At 43.4% G+C, this 11,262-nt stretch overlaps 1 non-coding gene and 1 pseudogene across 1 annotated transcript; both read left to right on the top strand.

The window, feature by feature from the left end:
• The first annotated feature begins 654 nt into the window (after window positions 1-654).
• Window positions 655-9,568, top strand: LOC119514528 (annotated as a pseudogene).
• Window positions 4,184-4,290, top strand: LOC119528268. The gene has a single exon (XR_005215588.1). It is a non-coding gene; the product is annotated as a U6 spliceosomal RNA (small nuclear RNA).
• Window positions 9,569-11,262: the final 1,694 nt, after the last annotated feature.

Here is an 11,262-nt window from a genome sequence, read left to right as displayed (position 1 = left end):
TTATAAGAGAAAACTACAAACAATTGTATGCCAACAAATTTGGTAAACTAAATTAAATGGACAAATTCCTAGAAAGACACTATGCTGGTTTGAAGCTGCTATGTACCCCAAAAAAGGCCATGTTCTTTTAATCCATTCCTCTGGGTGCTAACCTATTGTGGGTGGGACCTTTTGATTAGGTTGTTTCAACTGAGATGTGACCCACCCAATTCAAGGTGGGTCTTACTCCTTTTACTGGAGCCCTTTATGAGAGGATAAAAGACAGAAAAAGCAGAGAGAGCTTAGAGAGAAAAGCCTCAGAGTTGCTGAGAGAACCTGCAGGACACACAGAGAAAGCCACTGGAACCAAGAGCTGAAAGCAACAAAACCCGGGAGCCAAGGACCAGCAGATGCCAGCCACATGCCTTCCCATGTAGCAGAGGTGTCCTGGATGCCAACTGCCTTTCTTCAGAGTCCAGGCATCAACCTGTTGATGCCTTAATTGGGACATTTTCAGGGACCAAGAACTGTAAATTGTAAGTTAATAAATTTCCATTGTAAAAGGCAATCCATTTCTGATAAATTGCACTCCGACAGCTTTAGCAAACCAAAACAGACAGAAACTACCAAAACTGACTCAAGAAGAAATAGAAATACACCTATAGCAAGTCGAGAATGTTCCAAAGATGTGTGGAGTGTGGGAAGGAGCTCAGCTCGTGGGAAATCACTTGGAGGCCAGAGCTGGCTGACCCCAAAGAGAGGGACATGGTAAGGTAAGGTGGGAGAGGGGAACTGGGGTCAGATCACATGGGGCCTTGTGGACCATCTTTAAGATTTGGATTTCATCCCAATTACAACCAGAAGTCATTGGAGGGTCCTGAACAGAGTTGAGTCTTGAGCCCCTTCTGGCTGCTGCAAACACAATGGCATGTTTGGGGCATGGGTGGAAGCCAGGGTCTCCTGCAGCAGCCCAGGCAAGAGATGAAGGCAACTTAGACTAGGGTGATGATGGCACAGAGAAGCCAATGACTTCAAATGGATTCCTCCAGCCCAGGGTATCTCAAATTGGGGATGATTCGGAGCTCCACCCACCCACCCACATGCATAAACATTCAGGGAAAATTTGGCAATGACAAGACATTTTTGATTGTCACAATTGGGGAGGGGTGCTACCGACATCTGGTAGGTAGAAGCCTGCGATGTTGCTAAATACCCTACAGTGCACATGACAACCCCCTACCACAAACATGTTCCTGCCCAAATGCTCAATAGTGTAGGAGCTTGAGACCCTCTGTTCACCCTAACCTCACCTCTGAACCCCAGGCTGGTGCATTCACCACTGGTCCCACATCTCCACATCAAACACACCTCACACCCTACATGTGCAAGTCGAACTCACAATCACCCGCCACCTGATTCTCTAGCAGTTTTCCCCACCTCAGTTGCATCCTGTTGCATGAGACACAAACCTGGGAGTCATCCTGGAAACCTCCTTCTCCCTCACCCCCACATGCAATCCATCACTGAGTCCTGCTCGTTTTATCTCCAACCCCCTGCTCTATGGCAACATCATCTCTGCCTGGACTTTTACAAAAGCCTCTGTCTCCTCTTCCAGCATTGTCACAGGGAGACCCTCCCATCTGCTCAGCACGTAGCAGCCAGAGTGATCCAAGTCAAAATGAGGGTCCAATGGCTTCCCATTGCTCTTTGGACCAAAACCCAAGTCCTTACCGCAGCCTCAGGGCCCACATGGTCTCACCTTTAAGTCTTCTTCCCTCCGTTCCTTTCTCCTCCTTTCCCCTCCTCTCCCCTCCCCAGGGAGAGGATTTGGGCTTTAACTCAGGATCAAGTCGCACAGGTGGGAGCACCTCCCTCCCATGGAGCATGACTGCCCCCTGGTGGCAGTCTAGAGTGACGCACTTGGGACTGTGGTCAAAGGGTGGCCGTGTGGATATAGCATTAGTGAGCTGGGGAGGCTGATGAAGGACAGGAGGCAGAAGAATCTTCCAGATGCTGGGAGTCAGGAGGGCGCCAAGGATGGAGCCCAGGGGTCCCTTGCTAGGTTTCTGAGGTTACAGTATCAGAATTCATAATTATTACCATGCTTGTCTCTGGGTCTGTTTCCTGCCTCTCCCAGAGTGAGGTGGGCTCCAGGAGGGCAGGACTGTATCCGCTGGTTCACTCTGCTTTCCACTCCCAGCACAGTGCCCGGCACTTAGCAGATGCTCAGGAAAAATAAGTGGACTGTAGTTGGTTAGAACAGAAAGAATGGGGAGAGAAGCCTGGGCTTGAATCCAGTCTCTGCTCTGTAAATTCATTGACTTTGGGCAAGTCAGGTGGTTTGGGTGAGCCTCAGTTTGCATACTTATCTGTGAAATGGGGAGAATACCCTTTCTGTTCAGATATGGTGAGTTTAAGTGAGTTAATGTGTGAAAGCTCCCGGGCAGCAGGGGGTGGTGGAGGAGCACTGCATCTGAGGTCTGCAAGCCTGAGGGGGCCCAGTAGCTCCCATGACTTGCTGGGTGATGTCTGCCCAGTCCTGACATCTTCCAGCCCTCTATTGCCTCATCATTAAAATGGGGAGAACAATACCTTTGCTTCTATCCCTTTACCCATTCAATGTGCCGGGCACTGGGCTAGTGGTGAGCTCACAGTGATAGAACAGCCACGTCCCTACCGTCGGGAGCTGACATTCCAGTGAATGAGGCCAACAACAGCAACTGATCACACACAAACGTACAATTACAAACAGAGGCTGAGGGTTACGAAGAGGCACAGGCAGCTGTGGGAAGGATGAAGGGGGCTCCAACTAGATTAGGTCAGAGAAACCCTTTCTGGAGAAGGGCATTTGAGTTGAGAGCCAAGGGAAGATGCAGTTTGGTGAGAAGAATGTTCCAGAGATGTGTGAAGTGCTGGAAGGAGCTCAACTCATGGGGGATCACTTGGAGGCCAGGGCTGGCGACTCCAGAGAGAGGGGATGTGGCTCGAGGTAAGACAGGTGAGGCGGGCAGGGGCCAGATCACATGGGGCCTTGTGGGCCACCTTTAGGATTTGGATTTCATCCCAAGTACAACAGGGAGCCTTCAGAAGGTCCTGAGCAGGGTTGAGACTCGATCTTAGGTTTTGAAAGCCCATTTGGCTGCTGTGAGGAAATGACTTGTTTAGAGTACGGGTGGACGCCGGGAGACTACTGCAGCAGTCCAGGGCAAAGGATGATGGCTGCTGAGACTAGGGTGGTGATGAGGGGATGGAGACGACTAAACCAATCCCAGACGTAGTCAGCAGGTGGAATCTGCAGTACTCGGGAGGGACGGATGCGGGGGGGGGGGGGGGGGAGAGAAGGTGCTGAGGGCTGCTGGTTCTATCCCAAGCAGCTGGGTGAACGGAGGTGCCATTTACTGAGCTGGGCAAGATGGGGGAAGCAGGTTTGGGAGGAAAGACTGAGAGTTTGGGTACGTTAATTTCCGTTTGTGTGTTAATTTTGAGATATCTGTTCCCAAGTGGGAACATCATGAAAGCAGCTGGACAGTAGGGTCTGAGGCTCAGAGAAAGAATGTGGGCTGGGCATCCATTTAACAGCAAAAAAAAAAGGAAAAAAAATATATATTTATATATGTGTGTGTATATATATATATATATATATATATATATATATATATATATATATCGCCTATCAGCTCTTCTATGTTAATAGCAAAAGGAATGCATGCTAGTCATTACAAAATCAAACAATTCATAAGATTATAAAGTAAAAACATGGAGGTCATGCTCCACCACCACCCCCACACACATTGCCCCATGTCCCCTTGGAGGCACCCACTGCCAGCAGAGATGTCTCCCCCAGGTGGAGCCAATGTTAGTTTACTCAGGAGAAGGGAGACATGGAGGGAAGGGGGATTGAAAACTCACAGCACCCCTTCAGCAAGGGGCAAGGGCAAGGCCACCCTGGGGAATCATCTTTCTGAAAAAAATCAAGGAGATTTGCTAGAGTAGGTGTAAGGATTCTCATTGTGGCACAATTTGAAAAAGCAAAATATCAGACACCACCTTTGTGGTCAAAACGGACTGGTTAAATCGCTGATTTAACCAGGAGAACCTCCAGGAGAAGTTAAAGAGGGAGCAGTACCTGGGACCCACCCAAGTCTTGCCAAATCAGAATCTCTGGGGGTGGGGCTTGAGAATCTATATTTTAAAAAGCTTCCCAGTGCTCGCTTTGGCAGCACATATACTAAAGTTGGAATAATACAGAGTAGATTAGCATGGTCCCTACGCAAGGAAGACAGGCAAATTCATGAGGTGTTCCATATTTAGATGGCTGATTCAAGAACTGCCTTCACAGTAATAACATTGAATGTGAATGGATTAAATTTCCCAATCAAAAGATATAGACTGGCAGAATGGATTTAAAAATATGAACCGTCATTATGCTGTTTACAAGAGACTCATCTTAGACCAAACAACACAGAGATTGAAAGTGAGAGGGTGAAAAAAAATATTCCATGCAAGCTACAGCCAAACGAAAGCAGGGGTAGCAATACTAATTTCAGATAAAACAGACTTCAAATGCAAGGATGTCGTAAGAAACAAAGAAGGACATTATATACTAATAAAAGGGATAATTAAAACCAAGGGACCAAGAAGAAATAATCAAAAATGTTTATTCACCCAATCAAGGTGCTCCAAAGTACATGATACAAACATTGACAAAACTGAAGGAAGCAATAGATGTTTTCACAATAACTGTGGGAGACATCAATACACCACTGTCTCCTATAGATAGAACAACCAGAGGACCGATAAGGAAACTAAGAACCTAAACAATGTGATAAACGAATTAGACTTAACAGACATATATAGAGCATTACAACCCAAATTACCATGATATACATTCTTCTTTAGTGATCATGGAACATTCTCCAGGATAGATCATATGCTGGGGCAAAAACAAGCCTCAAAAATTTAAAAAGATTGAAATTATTCAAAGCACATTCTCTGACCACAGTGGAATGCAACTAAAAGTCAATAACTATCAAAGATCCAGAACAGTCAAAATATCTGGAAGTTAAACAACACACTCCTAAACAATCAGTATGTCAAAGAAGAAATTGCAAGAGAAATTGCTAAGTATCTAGAGATGAATGGAAACAAGAACATAACATATCAAAACCTAAGGGATGCAGTGAGGGAGAAATTTATAGCTCTAAATGCATACATTAAAAAGGAAGAAAGAGCTAAAATCAAAGAACTGTGGAAAAACTGAAGAAGCTAGAGAATGATCAGCAAACTAACCCTAAAGCAAGTAGAAGAAAATAAATAACAAGGATTAAAGCAGAAATAAATGATATGGAGAACAAAAAAAAAAAAAGAGAGAGAGAGAGAGACACACAAACGTACAATTACAAACAGAGGCTGAGGGTTACGAAGAGGCACAGGCAGCTGTGGGAAGGATGAAGGGGGAGATATGAATAGGCCTACATCAAGACACTTAATAATCAGATTATCAAACATCAAAGATAAAGAGAGAATCCTGAAAGCAGCAAGAGAGAAGCGATCTATCACATACAAAGGAAGCTTGATAAAACTATGTGTGGATTTCTCAATAGAAACCATGGAGGCAAGAAGGAAGGGGGGTGATATATTTAAGATATTGAAAGAGAAAAACCACCAACCAAGAATCCTATATCCGGCAAAACTATCCTTCAGATATGAGGGAAAGCTTAAAATATTCTCTGACAAACAGACAATGACAGAGTTTGTGAACAAGATACCTGCTCTACAGGAAACACTAAAGGAAGCACTGCAAACAGAAAGGAAAAGACAGGAGTGAGAGGTTTGGAAAACAGTTTTGGGAGATAGTAGCACAGCAATGTAAGTACATTGAACAAAGATGACTGTGAATATGGTTGAAAGAGGAAGGCTGTGATCATGTGGGACACCAGAACAAAAGATGAACGAGAAAGACTGGGACTTTGTAACTCAGGGAAACCTAGGGTGCTCAACAATTGTAATAAAAGGTACAAATATGTTTTTACATGAGGTAGAACAAATGAATGTCAACATTGCAAGGTGTTAAAAATAGGGTGGGATGGGGGGAAAATACAATCAATGCAAACTAGAGGCTAGAATTAACAGAAACATTGTATTATGCTTCCTTTAATGTAACAAAAGCAATATACCAAAGCTAAATGCATCTGGGGGGGTGGGGAATAGGGGAAGGGTACGGTACTGTGGGCATTAATGATGTTGTCTGACTCTTTATTCTACTTTAGGTTAATGCTAGCTTTCCTTTTGTCACCTTCTAGCTATCAAGTTTTTTTGTTTGTTTGTTTTTCTCTCTTTCTCTTGCTTTTTTCTTTTGCCTCTCTGCCTTCTTTGACTCTTCCTTTGTCTTTGTGGAAGAAATGTCCTTATATAGAGAGTGGCGATGGTGCTCAGTACATAAATACGTGACTATACAGGGAACCAACGATTGTTTACTTAGGACAGAATGCATAGTGTTTGAACAAAACCATCTTAAAAGAAATGGGTTGATGAAGAAACCTTGAGGGCACTATACTGAGCGAAATAAGACAGACACATAAAGGCAAATATTGCAGGCTCTCACTGATATGAACTGGTTATGGTATGTAAACTCATAGACATGAAATATAGGTTGCCAGGATGTAGAATGAGGCTAAAGAGTGGGGAGCGGTTGCTTATTGTGAGCAGAATGTTCAACTAGGGTGAACTTAAATATTTGGAAATGGACAGGGGTGATGGTAGCATGTAATGAGAATAACTAACAGTGCTAAAAGGTGTGTGAAGGTGGTGGAAAGGGTGGGCTTGGAGTCGCACGTGTCACCAGGGGGAGAGTTGGAGGTTATAGGAATGTATAAAACAGTGAATCTTGTGGTGGAAAATGTCCGTGATTAACTATACAAATATTAGGAATGTCTCTCACGAACTAGAACAAATGTATGTCACTATAACTAGAGGTTAATAATAGAGTGGCATACAAACATTGGGACTTGCGGTTTGATGTGCTGAGCCCTCGAGCATGGGACTTGCCCTTATGAAGCTCATTACCACAAAGGAGAGTCTAAACTTGTATGTAATGGTGCCTAAGAGTCTCCCCCCGAGTACCTCTTTGTTGCTCAGATGTGGCCCTCTCTCTCTCTAACTGAGCCATCTCGACAGGTGAACTCGCTGCCCTCCCGCCTACGTGGGACCCAACTCCCAGGGGTGTAAATCTCCCTGGCAACGCAGAATATGACTCCCGGGGATGAATGTGGACCCGGCATCATGGGACTGAGAGTACCTTCTTGACCAAAAGGGGGATGCAAAATGAGACGAAATAGTTTCAGTGGCTGAGAGATTCCAAATGGAGTCGAGAGGTCACTCTGGTGGACATTCTTATGCACTATATAGATAACACCTCTTATGCTTTAATGTATTGGAATAGCTAGAAGTAAATACCTGAAACTACCAAACTCCAACCCAGCAGTCTGGACTCCTGAAGACAATTATATAATAATGTAGATTACAAGGGGTGACAGTGTGATTGTGAAGACCTTGTGGATCACACCCCCTTTATCTAGTGTATGGATGAGTGGAGGAATGGGGATAAAAACTAAAGGACAAATGGGGTGGGATGGGGGGATGATTTGGGTGTTCTTTTTTCACTTTTATTTTTTATTCTTGTTCTGGTTCTTTCTGATGTAAGGAAAATGTTCAGAGACAGATTGTGGTGATGAACACATAACTATGTTATCATACTGTGGACAGTGGATTATATATCATGGATGATTGTATGGTGTGTGAATGTATTTCAATAAAACTGAATTTAATAAAAAAAAGAAATTAACAAAAAAATAATAGAGTGGCATATAGGAAAAATATATATATCTATTGCAATACTACTACAGTTAGTAGTATTTTGACATTCTTTCATCGACAGTAGCAAATGTACTATACCAAAACTATGAAACAATAATGGAGGGGGGGCATGGGTAGGGGTATGGGAGGATGTGAGTTTCCTTTTTTTTGTCTTTGTTTCTTTTCTGGAGTAGTGAAAATGTTCTAAAAATTAAAAAAAATAATAATTATGTTGATGGATGCACAGCTGTATGGTGGTGCTGTGGGCAATTGATTGTACACTTTGGATCTTTGGATAGTTGTATGGTGTCTGAACAATCTCAATAAAAATAAATAACTTAATTAATTTTGAAAAATTTAAAAATTAAAAAAATTAAAAAATTAAAAAAAGACTTCAGCCTATGGACCTCTATCTCGGGCAGTTCCTATACTTCTTCTTGGACGTGGTGTTCCACGTTTGCCCCCTGGCAGAAAACCACCCGGTCCTCCCCTGATCCACCTCCTCCTCAAGTCTTGCAGATGCATGGCCATAAAATGGGCTTTGCCCTAGGTCTTCCTCCTCGTAGGTGAGATGAAGACATGTTACATAGTCCTGCACTTGCCCAGCGAGGTCATGATGATGATGTTTCCAGCACCAGTGAGGATGATGGCTATCCTGAGGACATGGATCAGGATAAGCACGATGACAACACAGATGACAGTGACACTGACAGATCACCTGGAGAAAGTGAGGGGGGTGAATTTGTGCACCGTGATGACAGTGAAAGAGACAACACTAAAGAAAAGAAGTCAGGTATGAGTGTACAATTTGCAGATATGCCTGGAAAATCAAGGAAAAAAAAAGAAGAACATGAAGGAGCTGACTCCTCTTCAAGCCATGATGCTTTGAATGGCAGGTCAGGAAGTCCCAGAGGAGGGACAAGAAGTAGAGGAATTTTCAGAGGATAATGATGAAGATGATTCTGATGATTCTGAAGCAGAAAAGCAAGCACAGAAACAGCATAAAGAAGAATCTCTTTCTGATGGCATATCTACGGTTTCTTCACAGCAGCAGGCTCCTCCTCAGATGCAAGCACCTCCCATGCCAGGACCACCTCCTCTTGGACCACCACCTGCAGCACCTTTACGGCCACATGGGCCACCCCCAGGAGCTCCTCTATTCCTGAGACCCCCCGGAATGCCAAGACTCCGAGAGCCTTTACCTCGACTTTTACCTCCAGGACTACCACCAGGCTGACCCCCTGACCCTCCCCCAGGTCCTTCTCCAGGTCTGCCCCCTGGCCCTCCTCCCCGGGGACCTCCACCAAGACCACCTCCCCCTGCACCTCCAGGTGTCCCTCCACCTCGTCCTCGCCTGATGTGCCCACCTTTGGTGTCTCCACTTGGACCTTCCCCACCTGGGGTCTTCCCACCAGCTCCCTTGCCAAACCCAGGGGTTTTGGGTGCCCCACCCAATTTGATTCAGCAACCCAAGGCAGATGATACGAGTGCAACCACCATGGAGAAGAAGGCTCAGCAACCAGCAGTGCCAAGCCACAGATCACTAATCCCAAGGTGGAGATTACTTGATTTGTGCCCACTGCACTGCTGCTCCCCAAAGAAAATCAGAGGATGATTCTGCTGAGCAGCCCCCAAGTCTGGTCCTTCTCTTCCTGTCACAGTACAATGAGATGATGTGTATGAAGCTTTCATGAGAGAGATGGAAGGGCTACTGTGGCAACTTTTGATGCCATAACAGGTTTCTGTTCACATCACTGGTTCATGGAGGAAGAGACTCTTATTAAGGTTGGGTGAAAGAGCTACTTCCACTGTCAGGGTATTTTCTAATTTCAATGCAAAGAATATCCTAAAATTTAGCTTTGGTTAGAATTTATTGCATTTAAGAGGGGTATTTCATTCAGAATAGATTGATTATTGAAGTAGTGCTGCTAATATCCATTCCCTTTCATATCACCATTCCATCCCGTTTCTTTCCCTTCTCCAATTCTTTCAAAACATGTGATCAGGGGATCCCAGTTACTGACTTGTTTTTATTCTTCTCCCTTGTGTGCTGTGGGCATCTGAGTAGAGATTTCTGAGAAACTGGTTTATTTTATTCCATCTTGGCTTTTGTGTTTGAGTTATTTTAAATATTTTCTTGTAAATATTTTGTAATATTTTACTTGTAGTGAAATGGATTACAATGTCATTTCCTAATACAAGGCAGGATTTGTGAGAAGGAAATGTACAATTCTTTGATTAAAATTTCCCACTGACTTAAACTTTGAGTGTTTTGCAGAAAAATTAATAAACGTTCTACACCAACAGTTAAAAAAAAGAGAGAGAAGACCCAAAAAAAGCAAAATCATAAATGAGATGGGGGACATTACTGTGGATCCCAAAGAAATTTAAAAAATCATCAGAGGATACTATGAACAACCCTGTACACCAACAAATTAGACAATTTAGAGAAAATGGATAATTTCCTGGAAACATATGAACAATCTAGACTGACCTGAGAAGAAATAGAAGACCAACAAACCAATCACAAGTAAAGAGATCCAATCAATCATCAAAAGGCTTCCTACAAATGATAGATGGATGGATGGAGGGAGGGAGGGAGGGAGGGAAGGACGGAGGAAGGGAGGGAAGGAGGGAGGGAGAGAGGGAGGAAGAAACGGCACAGGTGGCAAAATGTTAAAATTGGTGGATCTGGGTATCTGCGGCGGGGGTGGTGATATGTTGGAGTGCTCTCATATGGGGCATGTATTAGTTTTACAACAGTCCTATAAGTTTGAAATTATTTCAAAATAAAAAGTTAAAGAAAACAGAAAAAAAAAAAAAAAAAAAAAAATTTTCTACAAATAAAAGCCCAGGGACAGATGACTTCACAGGGGAATTCTACCAAACTTCCAAAAAGAACTGACACCATTCCTACTGAAAGTCTTTAAAAAAATTGAAGAAAATGGAATACTACCTAGCTCATTTTATGAAGCCAACATCACTCTAATACCAAAACCAGGTAAAGATGTTACAAGAAAGGAAAACTACAAGCCGATCTCCCTAATGGATATAGATGCAAAAATTCTCTACAATCCAAAGACACATTTAAAAAATCATACACTACAACCAAGTGGGGTTCATCCCAGGCATGCAAGGGTGGTTCAACATAAGAAAATCAATCAATGTACTACAACTCATTAACAAATTGAAAGGGAAAAATCAAATGATCATCTCAATAGATGCTGAAAAAGCATTCGACAAAATTCAGCAACCTTTTTTGATAAAAACACTTCAAAAGGTAGGAATTGAAGGAAACTTCCTCAATATGATAAAAGGCATATATGAAAAACCCACAGCCAGCATAGTACTCAATGGCAGGAGACTGAAAGCCTACCCTTTAAGATCGGGAAAGAGACACGGATGCCTGCTGTCACCACTATTATTCAA

Source organism: Choloepus didactylus, chromosome 2, assembly GCF_015220235.1.
Source record: "Choloepus didactylus isolate mChoDid1 chromosome 2, mChoDid1.pri, whole genome shotgun sequence".
NCBI lineage: Eukaryota > Metazoa > Chordata > Mammalia > Pilosa > Megalonychidae > Choloepus > Choloepus didactylus.
This window is presented reverse-complemented; position numbering and strand designations above follow the sequence as displayed.